This window comes from Mustela lutreola, chromosome 1 (genome assembly GCF_030435805.1).
Source record: "Mustela lutreola isolate mMusLut2 chromosome 1, mMusLut2.pri, whole genome shotgun sequence".
In the NCBI taxonomy this organism is placed as follows: domain Eukaryota; kingdom Metazoa; phylum Chordata; class Mammalia; order Carnivora; family Mustelidae; genus Mustela; species Mustela lutreola.
Window position 1 is genome coordinate 130,966,561 of NC_081290.1, and position 21,646 is coordinate 130,988,206.

Here is a 21,646-nt window from a genome sequence, read left to right on the forward strand (position 1 = left end):
CAATATTAATATCCTTTAAATAGTTTATTCTCACATATAGCAATATCATTTTTAGATTATTTTTAACAGTATTTACCTATCTACTTATATTTTTACCAAGCCATTCCTTATCAAATACTGTTTTATTCCTTTTCCAAAAAGAATATTCTTGTTTATTTTTTGACTTGCTTATTCACTGTCACTTGGAAAAATCCTGTCACTCAATTTCCAGAATTCTAATCATTTCTTTGACTTTTCTGTCTTCCTAAAATTATACTGTAAAAATACTCATCCTCTCCTGTCATTCATATCTTATCAACTCTCTCTCTAAATTTATGTGGGGGCTCCTCTTTGCCATATATATTATTTTAAAGTCAAATTGCTACATTTTGTGTAAATATGATATATTTTGACAGAAGAATTCATTTAAAAGTTCAAAAAAGCTTGAATGCATAAGTGTAGCTATGCGTAATACATCAGTTTATTTTAGAAAAACATCTAAACTCATCAGGTAATGTATCAGTAAGATATTATTAAATGCCTCCTTTGTACCTAATCTGTGTAAGTAAGATCTTGGACAAACAGCGTATTTATAGAACTAACACAAAAATGATGCCAAACAATTACAGAAAAGGATAAGTGCCTTTCAGAACAGTTTGACTTCTGAACTTTTACAACGGTAAATGTGATATTTTTTAAAAAGGCAAATATATCTCCCTATTTGAAATAGAAAACAACTTGCAAGGTATCATTTATATGCAAGAAACATAGATTAAGGTGAAGGATTGGAGACCAGTTAACCAATTAATTGTCAGGTGAAATAGAAGAGAAAGGAAATAAAATGACAATCCTTGCTTAAGGATCCACAATGTGCTGATCTCTGTAATAGGAATCTTACCATATGTAATAAGTTTAATTTGGGTAAGCTTGGACTCTGGAAGTATTTTGTTTCACTTTTTATTTTTGTCTTTAACAAAGAACATAAAAAAGAAAATATAATCTGGGGTGGCTGGTTGGCTCAGTCTGTGGAGCATGGGGCTCTTGATCCCAGGGTTGTGATTTTGAGCTCTACATTAGATAGAGAGTTTACTTTAAAATATAATACATTTCAAGTTTCATATTATTTTTTCCTTTGAGTTGATGAAGGACTTGTTTTACTTTGAGAAATACCATTTATTCTTAGGAAAAAAGCATATCATCAATGCATACTTAGGCAAAAATACACTAAAGACATTCTCTAAAACACAGACATTTGAGGGGAACACGTGGCAAAAGAAGCTAACCACCTCTGCCTACTATTGTAAAAAGTCATTTTGGATCCTCTAGAAAATGTATTCACTTATCATACATGTATATGGCTGTATATATACTTGAAAATTTGGATATACAGTTCTCTGGTTTGGGTTTTTAATTGCTCAGGTGTTCATTTGTTATTAATATAACAATATTTTATATATATACATATATGTATATATATATATAAATTTCTGGTAATTTATGCAGAGTTAAGGTAGGGAGTCCTTTAAAATGTACATGTATGCCTTTGAAAAATCTCATTTTGTAAAAGAGGTAGAAGGGAGATTGTTACAGCCTCAATCTAGGCTATTTTATCCTATTATTGATGTTCAAGTTACATAATTCCAGAAGTATTCATTTTATATGACTGCATTTTCTTGTATTTTTATGTACGTGAAGGTCCAGAATAAGCCATTCACTGAGAAAGAGTGGTTCTTGACTGAAATAAACATTTTTCATTTGTCATTCCAGAAGTCAATCCAGGGCACTTGCTACAAGCTGACATGCTATGCATTTACATATTTTGTTAATTGGCAATCTCTCTGCTGTACTGAGCAGTGGACTTATATATTCCACTTATATTAGTTTTTCTGAATCTACAACAATACCTATTACTTCATGGACACTATATTGTAAATAAATGACTAAGGTGAATTAAATTGCACATTACAGTAAATATGTTTTTCCTTCATTATTTTTCATTTTATTTTGTGGCAGAAACAATGGTTGATAATTTTTTTACTTGTATATGGTATTACTAGAACTAGAACAATTTAGAAAGTGTGTTGATTATTAAATGGAAACATAGCTGAGTTTTGTGCTCATTGAAGTTGAGAACTCAGCAGGGTATCTAAATAGAAGTCAGAAAAGAGTTACTAATTTGGTTAAGCACTGGTGAACCTATAGAGGTAAAAAGTAGCTGGAGTTTATAAGTCTTTAAGTCTTATTATGTCATAATATAGTTAGCTTCTCCTTCTTAACCAATTATATGTAAGTTTAATAGAATTTTCTATCTTAGAATATTAAAATTATAATATGGATCTAAGCATAACAAATATGAACACAGGTTTATTTTTAAAACTCCCCATTGGACTTGTCAGACCCAAGGACCAAAACATAGTTAAATATTATTATTTTATTATTTTTTATTTTTTAAAATATTTATTTAGTTAGTTGACAGAGATCGCAAGTAGGCAGAGAGGCAGGCAGAGAGAGAGAAGGAAGCAGAGCCAAGAACCCGATGCGATGCGGGGCTTTAACCTCAGACCCTGAGATCATGACCTGAGCCAAAGGCAGAGGCTTTAACCCACTGAGCCACCCAGGTGCCCCAACATAGTTAAATTTTAGATGCAGATACACTTGAACAGAGATTAAAAAGTGAGTCATTTAACTCTTAAAGAAATAATACACATAAAAACAGAAATAAGGAAGCAGATTCAGGATAATGATAAGACTTATAGAACACACTATTCATGAGGGTCTCTAACTATTAAATATAGCCTAAAGTTTCCATTTGTTACCAGCGTAGTATGTCAAATTCTCAGAAGTCTGTTCATATCATTAATTTTAAATGTTGTGCTTCAAAGTCTTAATTTAAAAGAGTTTGGTTAATTGCAGTGAAATGGACAAAACTCGGGGCCACAAGGTGAGGGCTAGACTCCTATACTACATTTGAAGTTCCTGAATCAATATATCTAGGATGATCTGGACAAGGGAGTTCAATATGCAGTAACAGAGAGCACGTTTTGCATAAGCCTTATGATTATGAGTTCATGATAACATTTACAGAGAGTCAACCTGAATTGGAGTGCAACAATTTGACATAGCAAGTGACCTTTGTAGTGTAGGGGAAAGTGCCAGTCTGTATCCTGAAAAGACGTAAAGATTCATAAGAGCAAAGCCGAGCCCAATCTTAGAAATCACATGGAATGTGGCTTGTAGCAAGGATGAACAGAAGCTCAGGGCTTAGTTAACAGTCTTTGACTCTTATCTGAACTTGAAGTGATCCTGAGTTGAAGGAGTTGAATTTTGTCCTTAAGACCCGTATTTGAGGAGAAAGAGAAAGTCGAGACTATGAAATCAAGTTAGACATAATTTGAATTTAGGACTCACTGGAAATAAAATCATTGTTGATAAAAAATCATCTGGTATTAAGCTTAAAAGAGAGGATTATGATTTTTATGAAATGTCAAACATGGTTAATAGAAAAATAACAAACCGTATTTAAAATTATAGACATAACAAATCACAAAAAATGTAATTCATAAGATATAAATAACATCGGATTTTCCTTTTTCTATAACCAATGATAAACTTCTGGGAATCCATTTTTATAAGAAAACTTACGATTTTAAGTGGTTTCTGGTTTTATGCCATGAGATTATAATTATTTCTTAAATGGAAGTTCTTGATGGTGATGTTCTTTTGCTTCAGTGAAATATATCATTCAGTGTTATGTTCAGTCTTAATTTTAGCAATGTGAAGAGACTTTTTTTTTTGAAGGAAAATCTTGTGTGGATACCTGTTGTTGGAAAATAGTCATCTATTTGGTCAGAAGAAAGAAGAAAGATTGTTGATTCCTGCTCTTTGTCTGTGGATGATAGTTTTATCATAATACATTAAGTTTCATGTAAAAAAATGCTAACTTTGATGCTGTCTTTCTAATTATCAAGGGCTTTCATTCATAGCAGTTTTTACTCCAACAAAATATAACTGCTATAAGCCCTGATTCTGGAGACTTATACACAAAATACAGTAAATATCTTGAACAACAATAGCAAAAAGGCCTAAACATTCATATTAACTATACAATTTTGGGAATCTAAGCCCTCAACACATGCTAAATGCACTACAATAATTTTCTGCCTCATTTACAGCAATAACATACATTTCAGCTCTCAACCCTGAACAAGCATCATATAAATACAAAATAAATTTTCTACAACTTTATCAGGGACATAGTCTTAGATGTCTTTTTTAGAGCTCTTCATATCAATTTACATATTAATTACTATCACAGGAAATAACATATGTATGTTATATACACATACACACATAACTTTTGGTATCAGAAATGTGGTTTGTAACAGTGATCCAGAAGTCGCTTTTCTATTCTGGTCACTGGAAAAGGTGACACATAAGTTATGCAAGAGATTCACACATTATATTTCATAGGGCTAGTTTTATTATTAGTTTATAAATCTACATTATTTCAACTGGTCTACAGGTTTGCTGACTTTGTAGTTTTAATCTACTAAATCTGAATTCCAAGTGAGTACTTTTTTGCACAACTCTGAATCATGACATTTACATGATATTGTGTGCACTGGGGGATCTGATGAGAAAATAAGGAGAAAAACAATTGTCCAAGAGGGATTACAGAAAAAAAAAAAAAAAAGGCAACAAAGGAGAACTCAGCTTTCCTGTCCCCCAACAAAGATCAACTAGATAACTATCTATGTACAAAAATAGCTATAGGAGACTGTAAAATCTTCTTAAGAAGTTTTATCAATGCAATCAAACAGACAGACAAAACCAGAATAATTGCACAGGAAGAGAAGGAAGACAATTTCTTTTTGCCTTCATCATCCTGTCCCCTGATCTGGCATCCTTCAGTGTCAAGAAGGAATTGTCTAGTTATACTTCCTCTCACCAGGAAAAGAAAAGCAGCATTAGCAACCAGATCTCTAGCCTCTCAGGGCACCACAGAAAGATCCTGCCTTGGTTTTTGCCCCAACCAGACTGACAAAACTGAGATGTTTTAAGCTAGCTAGAATAATGGGAGAAAAACAGAAAATTACTAGCATGCATGCAGCAGGAGAGATATCAGTTCCTAGAAATCTGCTCTGTAGATAAGACCTCAGAATTTGTCACTGACAAGTCAATGGACAGCATATCCTCTACAGAAACCCTTTGAAGTTTGCCAAATTTCACCCCACAGGTATCTGGATTTGCTGATGACAGCCACTTGTCAGCCACCTTGGTCTCTCCCTGCTCCTTCCACTACCTCTACCCCAGCCCTACTGGAACCTAGGGTTGGCACTCATAGCTATCCAACATCTTTAGGCTTGCACTTATAAGATGCTAGCTCCCCGAGTTCTTTCCTGTTCTGTCAGAGCCTGGGAGGCATGCTGGTAGCCAGCCTGAGCTTCTGCAGCTGCATGAGTGTAAACAAAACAAAACAAACAAAACAAAAACAGCCTAGCCCTCCCAATTGATCCTCACCAGGGTACCCACACTTAGGCCTAGCCCCTCCAGCTGGGTACCTGCATTCCACAGATCTAATACTCTCCATCAACCTCCACTGAAGTATCATACCCAAAGGGAAAGTGTGTAGTTAAGGGTGAGCACACTCATAGCTAAGTCCCTACAGCTGCTGGTGGATCAGGTCCTGCTTTTTGTCACTGGCTTAAATCACTACACAGTCCTATGCTTTGCCCTTTTAGCTGTGCATTGGCATGCCCCAGCCTTACTACATCAGTTTCCACCACACTGCATGTGCCTAAGAAGAGAGAGTGAGCAATCACAGTACAGCAGGATGACAACCAGAGCCCCAATAGCAGCCAGTGAGCCCACAGTTGTCCCCAGCCCTAACCTAACTATCCTGAGGCCCATCATTACATGTGTATCTGCAACTAGTTATTACTACCACATAGGCACCTACAGCTGGCCCTTATAATACCACCAGCTCTCACCCCTACAACTGTCTGCCCTAGTCCTTGCCAGGCTTGTGGGAACCACTGAGGACAACAATAGCTCTTAGAACCACTATAGACCCCCACAATCACAGTGTTTGCTAACATATAGTTGTTGATACTGTGGAACTCAGTGGGCTGAGTCAAAGAGACATCATATTCCCATGGACCTGTTGCTGCCATGCACCCTCACACTCAGTGGCATGCACCACCAGACCCAGAGTCATGACATGATTTCACATGCCCCCATCTGAAAGTGAAAGTCTTCCCTTAATACAGTCCATGAAGTCTGGAAGATGTTACTGCTTCATTCAAATGCACAGACCTCTTTGCGAGGCTTAAGAAGAATAAGGAATACATGAGTCCACCAAAGCAATACAGTAAGTCTCCAGTAACTTGCCCCATAAAATGGAGATCTAGGAATTGCCTGACAAAGAATTTAAAATAATTTTTCTACTGATGTTCAGAAAGCTACAAGAAGACAGAGTTAAACAATTTAATGATATCAGAAAAATAACAGAAGAAAAAATGTGAAGTTCAACAAAGAAATAGAAAATACAAAAAGAAACAAACAAATTTTGCTGCTGAAAAAACAATAACTGACCTCAATAATTTTTAGCAGCAAAATTAAATAAGCTAAGAGTGAATCCATGAGCTAGAGGACAGATCAACTGAAATTATCCAGTTAGAGATGCAAAAAGAAAGATTGAAAAAGAATGAAGAAAGTCATGGGAATCCTTGGATATCATACAAATACATAATGTACCTATCATTGGGGTCCCAGATGGAGAAGAAATAAAAAAAAATTATTTAAAGAAATAATGGCTGAGAATTCTCAAACCTAGGGAGAGATTTGGACATCCAAGTTCATGAAATCAATAGGTTACCACGAAATATCACAACAAAGCAATCTTCTCCAAGACAAAGAATAATAAAACCATCTAAAACCAATGGCAAAGAGAGAATTTTAAAGGCAGTGAGAGAAAAAAAAATTATCAAACAAGGGAAATTCCACAAGGTGATCAGTGGATTTCTCAGCAGTGACATTGTAGGCTGGGAGAGAAAGGAATAATATATTCAAAGTACAGAAAGAAAGGAATTGCCAACAAAAATATTTCACTCAGCACAGCTGTCCTTCAGAATTAAAGGCGAAAGGTGAAATAAAGACTTTCCCTAGTAAACAAAAGCTGAGGAAATTCATTACTATTAAACCTGCCTTATGAGAAATGTTGAAGGAATTCTTCAAGCTGTAACAAAAGGATACAAATTAATAACGTGAAAACATATGAAAATATACAACAAAATGATGAAGGTAATCACATAGTCAGAGTCAGAATACTCTAATACTGTAATATGGTGATATATAATATTAACTACTTAGCTCTCACCTAAAGGTTAAACTTAAAAATATCTATACTTTCAACAATTTATTAATATATACACAAGATAAAAATATGTAAATGGTGACATTATAAGCATAAGAACAGGGAAGGGTAAAATGACAGAGGTTATTGAAGTTACAGTATTATCAGTGATGTGTAGGTATGTGTGTGTGTGTGTGTGTGTGTATATGATATACATATATCATATATATATGATGTTTTAGGTAAGCCTCATGGTAACCATAAGAAAAAATCAACCATAGATACATAAAAGTTAAAGAGAAGAGAGTTAAAAAGATAAAAAGAAGAGAATCAAAGTATATGACTATAGAAAATAATCAATTTACAAAGAAAGGCACAGCAAGAGGGAAACAAAAAGAAAAGAAAAGAAAAAGAAAAAATTGAACTAAAAAACAGCCAGAAAGAAAATGTTAAGATGGCACTAATAAGTCCTTACCTATCAATAGCTACCCTAAATATTAATGGATTGAATTCTCTAATTAGAAGACACAGAATGGCTAGATGGATAAAAAAAAAAAAATCCAACTCTATTCTCCATATAAGAGACTCACTTAAACTTTAAGGGCACACATGAACACAGAGTAAAAAAATGGCAAAGATATCCCATACAAGTGGAAATCAAAAGAAAGCAGCTGTATCTGTACTTACATCAGACAAATAAACATTCAAATATGGTAACAAGAGACAAAGGCAGTCATAATGCAATGGTAAAGAAGCCAATTCATCAAAAACATAACAATCATAAATATATATTCATCTAAAATCGGTATACCTAAATATATTAAGCAAAATACTAATAGAACTGAAGGGAGAAATAGATAACAGTTCAATAATAATAGGGGAATTTAATATCCAACTTTCAGCAATAGATAGATCACCTAGACAAAAAGAAATCAATAAGGAAATACTGGATTTGAACCATATTTTAGATGAAAGAGAACAGGATTATACAGAACATTCCACTTTATAGAAGGAGAATATAAATTCACCTCAATCACACATGGAGCATTCTTCGGGATAGAGCACATGAAAAATCACAAAACAAGTCTTACCAAATGTAATAGGATTATAATCATATTAAATATCTTTCTGACCAATATGATATAAAACTAGAAATCAATAAATAACAAGAAAAGGTGGAAATTTCATAATTATGTAAAGATTAAACAACTTGCTCTTGAACAAGCACTGGGTTAAAGAATAAATCAGGATTGAAATAAAAAATATATATATTGAAACAAATGAAAGGGAAACATAACTTATCAAAACCTATGAGATGCTGCAAGAGCAGTTCTAGGAGGGAAATTTATAGTAATAAGTGACTACCTAAAGACACAAGAAAGATCTCAAATAAGCAATGTCACTTTACACCTCAGGGACTGGAAAAAGAGGAAAAAACAAAAACAAAAACAAAAACAAACAAACAAAAAATAACTTGAGCCCAAAGTTAGTAGAAGGTAGGAAATAAAGACCAGAGTGGAAATAAACAAAATAAAGACCAAAATACAATAAAAAAATTTATCACAGACCTGTACCCCTGGGAATAAAAATATATGTTTATAAAAAATAAAAAATTTTGAAAAAAGTAAAATAAAAATCATACAGTGTCCTCTGGAAATGACGATCAGAAGGACCCATCCAAATTAAATACTGTAAACACACACACACACACACACACACACACAAATTAACAAAATCAAGATCTGTCTTTTGAAAATATAAACAAAACTGGCAAATGTTTAACTAAACTAACTCAGAAAAAAAGAGGGCGGTCAGAAATGAAATCAGAAATGAAAGAGAAGACATTACAACTGATACCATAGAAATACAAAAACATAAATGATTATTATAGATAATTATGCAGCAGCACACTGGATAACCTAGAAAAAAATGAATATAATGTACCAAAGAAATAGAAAATTTAAGTAAATTAATAATGAGTAAGGAGATTGAATAACTGATTAAAAGAAAAGAAAAGAAAAGAAAAAAGAAAACCTTCTAGCACACTAAAGCCTAGAAACAGATGGTTTCCCTGGTGAATTCTACTAAACATTTAAAGAAGAACTAACTAATAGTTCTAAAACACTTTCAAAAAATTGAAGGGGAGGGGACTCAAACTAATTTTATGAAGCCAGCATAAACCTGATCTCAAAGCCAGATAAGGGCACTACAAGATAAGAAAAATATACATTAATAACTTTAATGAATATATATGGAAAAATTCCCAGCAAAACTTTAGCAAGCCTAATAAAATAGCTATTAAAACATCATTCACCATTATCAAGTGGGATTTAATCCCTGGAATGCAGGAATGGTTCAACATATGCAATTCAATAATGTGAAACACTATATTAATAGAATGAAAGAAAAAGTCATATGTTGATCTTAATAGATGAAGAAAAAGCATTTAACAAATACAACATTCTTTCATGATAAGAACCTTCAACAAATTGGATGTAGAAAGACATACTTCAACACATTAAAGGTCATATATAACCAACTCACAACCAACATCATACTTAATGGTTAAAGTCTGAAAGCTTTTCCTTTGTGATCAGGAAAAAGACAAGGGTGACCACTCCCAGGATTCCTATTCAACATAATACTGGGAGTTCTAGCCTAAGAAATCAGGTAAGAAAATGAAATGAAAGGCATCAGAATTGAACAGGAAGAAGCAAAGTTGTCTTTGTAGATGATGTAATATTTTAGAGAGAAAAGCTATATCCATCAATTGTGAATGAATCAAAATAAAAAAATACTTAGGAATTAATTTCACCAAAGAGGTAAAAAAAAAATTGCATACTAAAAGCCACAACTTTGATTAAAGAAAATGAAGAAGATACAAATAAATGGAAAGATAGTTCATGCTTATGAATATGAAGAAAAATAATTATTTTAAAATGTTCATGCCATCCAAAACAATCTACAGTTTCAATGCAATCTCTGTAAATATTCAATGACAATTTTCCCAGAAATAGAAAACAAAACAAAACCAAAAAAAACTATCCTCTAATTTATATGGCATTCCAAATAGAGAAAGAAATCTTGTGAAAGGTCAACAAAGCTGGAAGCATTATACCACCAGATTTTAAACAATACTACAAAGATAAAGTAATCAAAACAGGAGGGTTCTAACTTAAAAATGACAATGGGACAAAACTGAGACCAATAACAAAACTTTGCATATATGGTCCACTAATAATTGACAAGGTATCCAAGAATACTCAATGGGGAAAGGATAGTTTCTTTCAATAAATGATGTTTGGTGGGGGGAGCCACATACATAAAAATGAAATTGGATCCCTACCCTACACCACTGAGTAATTAACTCAAAATGGAATAAAGATTTAACAATATGATATGAAACCATAAAAATCCAATAAGAACAATTGGAAAATCCTTGATCTGGGTCTTGGCAGCAGTTTCCTAAATATGATACAAACGGAAAAATCTACAAGTCCAAATACATCAAACTAAAAGTCTTCTGCACAGCAAACAACAACAACACAAACACACACATAATGGAATGATGACTTATAGAATGGGAGAAAAGATTTACAAGTCATATATCTGGCAAGGGGTTAATATCTAAAATATGTGAAAAACTCATTAAAAAAAAAAAAAAACTCATTCAACTCCAAAGGAAAAAAAAAAAGATCTAATTAAAAACTGTACAGAGGACCTGAATAAGCATTTTTTCCCCAAAAAAGACATGAAAAAGGTACATTAAAAGTTGTTTGATATCACTAAACATCAGAGAAATGCAAATCAAAACCACAATAGAATGTCACCTCACAGCTATTAGGGTGTTATCACCAAAAAGACAAGAAATAAGAAGTGTTGGTGAGGATGTGGAAAGAAGGGAACCTTAGTGTGCTGTTTGTAAGAATGCAGACTGATATATCTGCAGTGGAAACAAGTATGGAGATTCCTCAAGAAAATTTAAACAGAAGTACCATATGATCTAGCAGTCCTCATGCTGGATATATTTATGAAGAAAATGAAATCAGGATCATGAAAAGGTATCTGAACTTCCATGTTCATTATTGTGTTATTCATAATAGAGAAGTTATGGAAACAACTTAAGTGCTAATAAATGGAAAAATGGGTAAAGAAATGTGATATGGGGATGCCTGGGCAGCTCAGATGGTTAAGCATCTGCCTTCAGCTCAGGTCAGGATCCTGGGGTCCTCGGATCAAGTCACACATTGGGCTCCCTGTTCAGTGGGGAGCCTGCTTCTCTCTCTCTCTCTCTCATGAATAAATAAATAAAATATTTTTTAAAAAAGGAAAATGTGTATACAATGGAATATCATTCATCTGTGAGAAAGAAGGAAATCCTGCCATTTATGGCAACTTTGATGAATCTTGAGGGCATTATGTTAGGCGAAATTGGTGGGGCAGAGAAAGGCAAACAATCCATGATATCACATATGTGCAATCCAAAAAAAGCAAAACACAAAGAAAGAGAATAACATGGTGGTTACCAAAGGCTGGGGAGTGGGATAAAGGGAAAACTATTTTTCAAAGGTACAAACTTTCAGCTATAAGATTAACAGATTTTGAGAATCTAATGTACAAGAAAGTTGATTATGGCTAATAGTACTTCATTATATACTTGTAAGTTGCTAATACAGTAAATCATAAATGTCACCATTATAGAAATAAATAAATATTATGTGATGGGATGAAGGTATCAGCTAATGCTCTGTAGGTAACCATTTTGCAGTATATAAATATAACAAGTCTAACAGTTGTATAATTTTTTTTAAGATTTTATTTATTTATTTGATAGATAGAGATCACAAGTAGGCAGAGAGACAGGCAGAGAGGGAGAGAGGAGGAAGTAGGCTCCCCAATGAGCAGAGAGCCCGAAGCGGAGCTCAATCCCAGGACCCTCAAACCATGACCTGAGCTGAAGGCAGAGGCTTTAACCCACTGAGCCACCCAGGTGCCCCACAGTTGTATACTTTGAACTTATACATTGTTATATGTGTATAATATTTCAATGAAGCTGGAGGAAAAAAAAAAGAAAAAAATGACAAAGAGGAATAATTGGACTAACAAAACAGGTAGATTTCCCATTATAATCTACAAGGGGACCTACTTTATTTTCTAAGCCTTATAAAATATTTGTTAAATGAAATAGAAACTTGAATAACCAAATATAGTTCTTCCATAAGGCCCATGTTTAAGATTTTGTCTCATATGAAAGACTATATAATTTCATCCTTAATAAAGTATAGCATGAAAAAATGAAAAGAGACAAATATAATAAAATATATTTTCAAATATTATGATATTTGAAATTTATTTATATTCATGGAACTCTAAAGAAATTCAGAGATTTAAAAATTAAATGAAATGGCAAAAATAGAGTCATAGCTATATAAAGTGTTTGATATTTGATAGTGCCTTTTATGATTTATCATATTTAACTACTAAAATAAAGACAAATATTTTTATTCCTATTATAAAGTTCATAAAACTGAAAGTTAAGGTAACAATCACACATTGTTAACAAATGATAGAATAAGAAAAAAACATACATGTCCTGAATGCCATATACTTGTTCCTTTTCCATTTCTGTGACTTTTATTTTACATATCCATATTTCACAAAGGTCTATTATTATCAAACATAAAAATTATATATTCTAAAATGTTCAGTGTGATTACTTATTCATTTATTCAGCAAGCATATTTTAATGATATCCTAGGTTTCCTAGTTTTATGCAAGCTGATGGCTCTTTAACATATGGGTTTTAAACAAGGTGAAAGGATTTATAAGGCTATATAGCACATGTCTGTAACTTTTGAGATAAAAAATGTGAAAGATCAATTTGGGGCAATATTAAACAGATAAATCTTAAAGGAAAAATGAGTTAGCATCTGTGACTTATAAGAATTAATATTAGATTTGTAAAAAGATTTGTTAAAGATGAATAAAATGTGGTAGTTGTTAGAGCTGAATGAAATGTGGTATTTGTTATGTGGGGCTCAGGTAGAATTTGATTTGACTATCAGATAGGGCTGTTTTCCAGTAATAGAATATATTGGTTGACTGATTGATTGTTTTGTATGTGTGTGTGTGTATGTGTGTGTTTACAAAAGGAAATAATTTAGTTTCTGAAAGCATGGACAGGAATTAAAAAAAAGGAGATTAATGAATCATGGACAGAAACATTAGAGCTTCTTGGTATAAAATAAATAAAATGGATTGTGGAAATTTAAAGATAGAGAAGCAAAGAAGTACGGAAGATCCTTCAGGTTCTCCTTGATTTACACAGGTGTATTTAGGTCAAGTGGAGCGGAATGCTCTGTGTAGTGTTCAAGAAGTGGAAACTCTTTTCCTACTTATTTTTTCAAGATTTATAGATTGAATTCAGAGGTGGTAAGTACCATCTAGTTGAATATGTAAAACCAAGGGCACCTAGGTCTGGAAAGTTAGGTCATAAATATGGTTTAAGTTGCTTGCAACTGTGCTGATGTTAGGAGACATTTTGCTTCTTGTCCACTGAGAGGGATCAGTGCATCTGAAGCCCCTGGCTGCCAAGTGCAAGGCAAAGGATGGATTTGCTGAGGACATTCTAAACCAATAAGTCAATTCTTCTCCTCAGTTTCTATTAGTAGAACATACTTTCTAAAAGGCAAAGGGTTTGTCATTTTTCTTTTGTTTTGTTTTCAATCCTTGGAACCTAAAATATTCTCAAGAGTTTGTTGGGTGACTGATAGATTAAAACTCAGTTAAGACACACATTTTGTTTTTGTTTTACTGGCTTTCAGTTTTTATGTTAAAATGAACATCTTCAAATACTCTTATGTTAGAGTACCTCTGATGTCCTATCCAGGCCTGAGAATCTATGACTTTATAAATTAAGGTTAAGTATGATATTTGAAAGCAAATGAAAGCTATATACTCATTAAGAATTTTAAACACTGTATTTTCTGTTCTTTCCAATTTTCTAGCATATACAAGGGAAAATGAATAATAGCTTCTTTCCTCTATATATGATGAATCAATTACAGTGCTAAAATCTTTATACAGTAAATTACTTTAAAATACGAAGTATCTTTAAATATCTGTATATAAATCTACCTTAAATTAATTTTCTTGACATCAGTTGCAAGAATACATTTTTTCTAAAATATATATATGAATAACATATACATTTGAATATATATACATATATACAAATACATATACATACTATATATGTGAATATATGCACAAATAATATATTTGAATATATATACTTACATATGAATATATACATTCAATATACATATATGAATATATATATATGAGAAACTGCCTAAAAGTTAATCTTCCAGATAATTAGATTGAGAAAATAGAACCAATTATATTCAAACTAATTGATCAACTACAGGGATATAATCTCTAGAGGAAATATTTTATTATGAAGTAATATTTTCATCAAATATTAGCTATATTTGTGCAATATATACTTAGAAATTAAGTAGACATGCCTATGACTTCAACGATGCCAGGTAACTACTTAAACAATCAGATAATAAATTGTATGAACTAAAAATTGACATAATATTGCTTAACTTATTAAGTTATATTGAATATTACAGATAATTGATTTCAACAGCTCAGTATAGTAGTTGGCAAATAGTTTTGACAAAATAATTATACTTGTTGCTTTTATTATTGTCAATATACATTTAGTCATTAAAAATGATGATGACTCATATAACAAAATACAGATTATAAAATTAACCTGAGTCATGTTTTTACCCATAATTAAAAATAGAAAAATGTACAGAAAAACTGGAGATTTGTAAGCCAAATAATAAAATGTCGTTTATCTTGGTTATACTTTCTTTGTCATTTGCAAATGTTTTATTTTTTATTAGTAAAGAAGTTTATTATAAAGAAGTAAAGGTAATAACATAGTAAACCACAAACAGAAAGAAAAAGTTAAAAATTGGAACTATATTCTAGTTTCTGAATACAGATGAAATTTCTATAGAAAGAGTCACAATATATAGTTATTGAAATAAGGTACAATTTCATTTTTTAAATGTCAAGTCTAAAGCTGCAGGGTTTTTTCATGTCAAAACATTGTCTGCCTTGGTAAAAGAATAATACTGCCTTCAGAAAGTAAGTTGGCAAGTGCCCTTTTCTTCTATCTTTTCTCAAAATGCTTGAGTAATATCGGTATTATTTCTTCCTCAAATAACAAATGGTCTTGACCCCAAGGTACTTGAGCCTGGACTGTTCTTTGTGGAAAGAATTCTTTAAAGCTAGAGACTATTAAGGTTTTCAATTCCTATTTGTCTCTGTTTTTGGAAATTTATGTTTTTTTTGTTTTTTTTTTTTTTTTAGATTTTTTTTTTTTTTATTATTTATTTGACACAGAGAGAGAAATCACAAGTAGGCAGAGAGGCAGGCAGAGAGAGAGAGGGGAGGAAGCAGGCTCCCTGCGGAGCAGAGAGCCCGACGCGGGGCTCGATCCCAGGATCCTGGGATCACGACCCGAGCCGAAGGCAGAGGCTTTAACCCACTGAGCCACCCAGGGGCCCAGGAAATTTATGTTTCTTAAAGTTATCTGTACATTTCATTTATTTTTTTCAAATTATTGGTGTAAAGTTTTTCATAATCTTTTCATCTTGATAGTTTGTCTTCTCTTAGTCTTTATGAGTTTATTTAGAAACTGATGAATTTTATTTACCTTCTCAAGAAATCAGCTTTTTGTAAATTCATTGGTTTTTCTCCATTATTTGGTCATTTTTTTTCTCATATTAATGCTTTATCTGTATCAATTCTTTCATTCTATTGTGGTTTTAATTTAATTTTATTTTATTTTATTTTATTTTTTCTTTCCTAATTTCTAAGTTTGGGAATTTTAGTTTCTTTTTGTTTCCTAAAACAGGAGTTTAAGGCTATTAGTTTCCCCAAATGTATTGTATTAGCTGTTTCCCATGATTCTGATATATTGTGTTATTTAACTTAGTTCAAATTATTTTCTAATTATGTGTGACTTCTCTGCCCATGAGTAGATTATTTATTTATTTATTTATTTATTGTTACCCATGGATTATTTAAAAGTATGCTGTTTAATTTACAAATATTTGAGGGCATTTTTTCCTATTTATCTTATACTGTTGATTTCTAATCCAGTTCCATATGGTCAGATAATATACTCTGTATTTTTCAATATTTTATTACAATTTAACTACCAATATTAACTTAATGGTTGGTAATTGACTCAAATTAACATAGCCTACTAAATGTATAGTGTATGTTGAAAATAACTAACAATATGTTGATTTGGGGTATAGTATTCCATAGATAAATATTAAGAAAATGTAGTTGATGGTGTTATTTAGATCAGTCTTTTCTAATATTTTCTTTAGTTATTTTATCCATTCCTGAGAGATGGTTTTTATTTTTTTATTTTAATTTTATTTTGTTTTTAAATTTTTATTGTGTTTGTTAGTCATCGTAAAATATATCTGTTTGTATGCTATTTATTTCATCCTTTGTGTCCCTTTTTGCTTCATGTATTTTAAATTTCTCTCATTAGGATGCCTGTGTGACTCAGTAGGTTAAGCATGGACTTGGTTTCAGCTCAAGTGGTGATCTCAGCGTGGGGAGATCAGCCCTGCCTTAGGCTCCAGGCTTGTGGAGTCTGAAGATTCTCTTCTTCTGCCCCTCCCCCCAGTCTCACTCTCTCTCTCTTTCTCAAATAAATAAATAAATCTTAAAAACACAAAACAAACTGAGGGTTGCCGGGGGGAGGGGGTTTGGGAGAAGGGGGAGGGATTATGGACATTGGGGAGGGTATGTGATTTGGTGAGTGCTGTGAAGTGTGTAAACCTGGTGATTCACAGACCTGTACCCCTGGGGATAAAAATATATGTTTATAAAAAATAAAAAATTAAAAAAAAAAATCAAAAAAAAAAAAAAAAACAATGTTGTGTCATTATGTGCAAACGCATTTGTGGTTGTTGTTACTACCATTAATGGGTTCTTTCTGCCATTATGGAGATCTCTCTTTCTACATCCAACAGTACTATTTATCGTGGTACGTTTTACCTGATATTAATAGCTTCGAGATTGCTTATTCTTACTTGACTGTTTTTTTAACCATTTTTTTTTAATTTTTTATTTTTTATAAACATATATTTTTATCCCCAGGGGTACAGGTCTGTGAATCACCAGGTTTACACACTTCACAGCACTCACCAAATCACATACCCTCCCCAATGTCCATAATCCCTCCCCCTTCTCCCAAACCATTTATTTTTTAACTTCTCTGAGCCATGCATGTTTAAAGTGTGTCTTTTGACGAGCGCATTATTGTGTCTAGATTTTCTTACTCATTTCTAGTCTTAAATTGGAATCTTTCCCCAATTGACTTTTCATGTAATTATTAAGTTGGTCAGCTTAGCTTACCATTTTATTTATTTATTTTATTTTCCATTTTATTTTTGTTTTCTACTTGTATCTTCAGATTTTGTCTGTCTTCTTTTTCAGGATTCTTTTTGATTGTTTAATTTTTTACAATTTTATTTCTATTTTTAATTTTGACATAAATCCTATACTTATTTGCATTATTTGTAGTGATCTTATTAGGAATTCAAATATACATCTTTAAATTTCCACAACTTGCACATTATTGAATTACTACATGTAAAGTATAAAAATCTTTTTATGTTCATATTCTTTCTTTCTGTTATGAATTGTACTTGTATTACATGTATAATGTTTGTAAAGTATCTATAAGGGTTTTTTAAATGCTTTTTCCCCCTTTAAATGGTGTTATATAAAAATTTAACACACACATCCCCACACATATAATAAGTTATATATATTTTTCTTTTCTTTTTTTTTTAAGATTTTATTTGACAAAGAGAAATACAGTGAGAGAGGGAACACAAACAGAAGGAATGGGAGAAGGATAAGCAGGTTTCCCGCTGAGCAGAGGGCCTGATGTGGGGCTTTAACCCAGGACCCTGGAATCCTGACCTGAGCTGAAGGCAGACACTTAATGACTGAGCCACCCAGGCACCCTGGAATACTTTATATATTTACTTAGATGGTTGTCATATCATATCATGTCTGATTTAAACAGTCCTTTCTGAAAGTCTAAGTTTCTAAGTGGAATAATTTTTCTTCAGGCTGGAAAACTTTCTTCAGCATGTTTCTTATTGCACATTTTCTGGCAATAAAGTCTCCTACATTTCTTTTTTCTGAAGGTGTCTTATTTCATCTTCTCCTTGAAGTATAATTTTGCTACACATAGAACTGTGTATTTTCTTTCTTTCAGCATTTTTAAAAATGTTGCCCTACTCTATACCTATGTCCCAAGTTGTTTTTTGTTTGTTTGTTTGTTTGTTTGTTTTTGTTTTTTCAAGATACTTAATTGGTCCCAGGAATTATAATGCCTTTTTTTGTCTCACATTGCATTAAAGATTTACTCTTAAATTTTGGCTTTCAATCATTTCATTATTACTTTCTGTCCTCTTCAGTGTTGACTTCTTCATATCTATTTTGTGATGAAGTCTATTTAGTGTTTTTAAAATATTTCAAATATTGAATTTTTCAGTTCTAGACTTTTGATTTGGTTGTTTTTGTTTCAATTTCTTTGCTAAAATTTTCTTGCTTTCATTCATTTGCAGAATATTTTGGTTTCTTTCATCAAGGATAGTTTCAATGATTTCTTGAAAATTGTAACTTGCATATTCCAGTATACATGGCTCTTCCCAACGTTTTTGTCATTTGATTTTCTTATCTGTTGAGAACATATTTATTTCCCTGGTTCTTTGCATGTTTAGGAACTTTGCATAGAATCATGAAAATTGTGAATGTTAAACTGTTGGGAGTTCTAGATTAAGCTGTAAACATAATGGATTCTTTGTTTTGTTTGTATGTTTTGTTTTAATTTGTTTGTTTTCTCTCTCCAATAAGTGTTCTGTCTTTTGTTTTAGCAACAAATTTTATTTTTTGGGTGGCAACTCCTCAGTTTTTTATATTCAAACCACATGGTTCAAGGATTAGTCTGAGATCTTGCTAACCCAGTTTAGGAATCCCACTTCTAACATTTCCTTCCTGAGTTTCTTACAACTCTTCAGTGGCTGGGGTTTCGCTGGCATATTACAAGTTGAATCTAGTCTAAGGTTAAAGACTTTGAAATTCATCTTATAAAATTTCTAACTTCTCTCAGTGTGCTCCTAAACCACAGAATATCTCTCACTCTCTCCTCTCCAGTGACTTCGTGTAACTGTTTTTTTGCTTTTGTGTGTTTTGTTGTGTGTGTTTGTCATTGTTGTTTCTGTTGCTTTTATTTTGCCTGTTTATAGCTTTATTACCACCCCCTCACAGGGTTTTTACTCCCACAAGATCTTATTCTGTCATTACCAGAAACAGAAATTCAGCATTCTTAGTGAATACCTTGTTTCTTCCAAGACATGGTAGGGACTGTTCCATTTTTTTTCGTTACACAGTTAATAATGAGAATTCTTGTGCTTAAGCCATGGTATAAACTAGTTTTATTTATTGCCTTCTATTTTATTTTGGCTAAGATTATTATTTAATTGTTCTCTTTTTATTGATTTTTAAATTTCTCCTTTAAAATATTTAGTTTTATTTAGATAGTCTCATTAATCTGAGATGTTGCTACCTTGTATTCACATGGGTTTCTTTGTCAGTTTTCTCTATTCCCCTCTTAATTATTGGGAAATTATCTTATATAGTCACATATTTTTAATTGGTCACTCCCTTTTATTTTTTTAAATATTTTATTTATTTTACTTTTTTAGAGACATGTAGGGGGAGGGGCAGAGGGGGAAAGAGAGAGGCAAACAGACTCCATGCTTAGCACTGAGCCCATTGTTGGGCTTAATCTCAAGTTCCGGAGATCATGACCTGAGTTGAAATCAAGACACTTAGATGACTGAGCTATGTGTCCCCAGTCATTACCTTTCTTTTAATGTTTACTTGAAACTGCTTTCTTTTTTACAGACCTCTTTGAGAGTTGTAAGAAGTAATCAACCAATTCCAAATTATGGTGTTATTTTTTTCTATAATGGTTTCCAGTAATAAAGTTCCTACAGTTTTTTTTTTTTTTTTAAGATTTTATTTATTTATTTGACAGAGATCACAAGTAGGCAGAAAGGTAGGCAGAGGCGGGGTGGGGGGAAGCAGGCTCCCTGCTGTGCAGAGAGCTTGATGTGGGGCTCGATCCCAGAACCCTGGGATCATGACCTGAGTCAAAGGCAGAGGCTTTAACCCACTGAGCTACCCAGGTGCCCCTAAAGTTCCTATGATTAAATGGAACATGCTCCATGGCAAAACTGACAGTAATTTAATCATCTCATTTACAGTCTTAGATTTTTGTTTTCTATTTTTGGAAAAACCACTGCAGGCACCTGGGCCAGGGTGGGAAAACCTAAACTTTAATGATGAATTGCTAGACATTTAGTATGGAAAATCTGAGGGTTAAGAACTGCAGAGGGACCCAGGTGTAAGAGGGTGTTCCCACAATATTGTGAGACTACCAGGACCTCAATCAGGTTCTCAAAATAAATGTCAGAAAGAAATTCACTGGGACTTCTAGCAGAGAAAAGGAGGGAAAGAACCTTATCTGTTTGTTTGTATGTTTGGCTTAAGTTTTTGTTGTAAGTTTATATATTTAATTTTTCTCTTTTATTGAAGAATAATTGACAGATAATATTGTACTCTCTCTATATATATTTATATACACACACACATACACACACATACGTATATGTGTATATATGTGTACATACATGTATGTATGTGTATGTATCTATGTACATATATACATATACGTATGTGTATATATATGTACATACATGTATGTGTGTATATGTATCTATATACATAGATACATATACATGTGTGTGTGTGTGTATACTGAAATGGTCACCACAGTAAGTCTAGTTATTATCTGTTGCCAAAGAAATTTTTATAATACAATGACATAAATTAATTAGACATAATTTACCATGACATAATAAATTAGAAATAATTTATTTTGAAATAAGCCAGAGGATTCTGATCTTAGTTAATCAAAAACTAACTGAATAAGGTTTTATCAAAGACTAAGTGATCTAGGAAAAGGGAAATACCTATCTCTAAACTACTCTAACCATTCTGTTTCACCTGTGGGAGTTTGGATGGGGATGGCTGGGGATCATAATCTGAGAAATATTTGTGAAAATCACAGTCCACAGGCATAGGCTCACTAAAAGACTGACATCTAATCACAGGGCTATA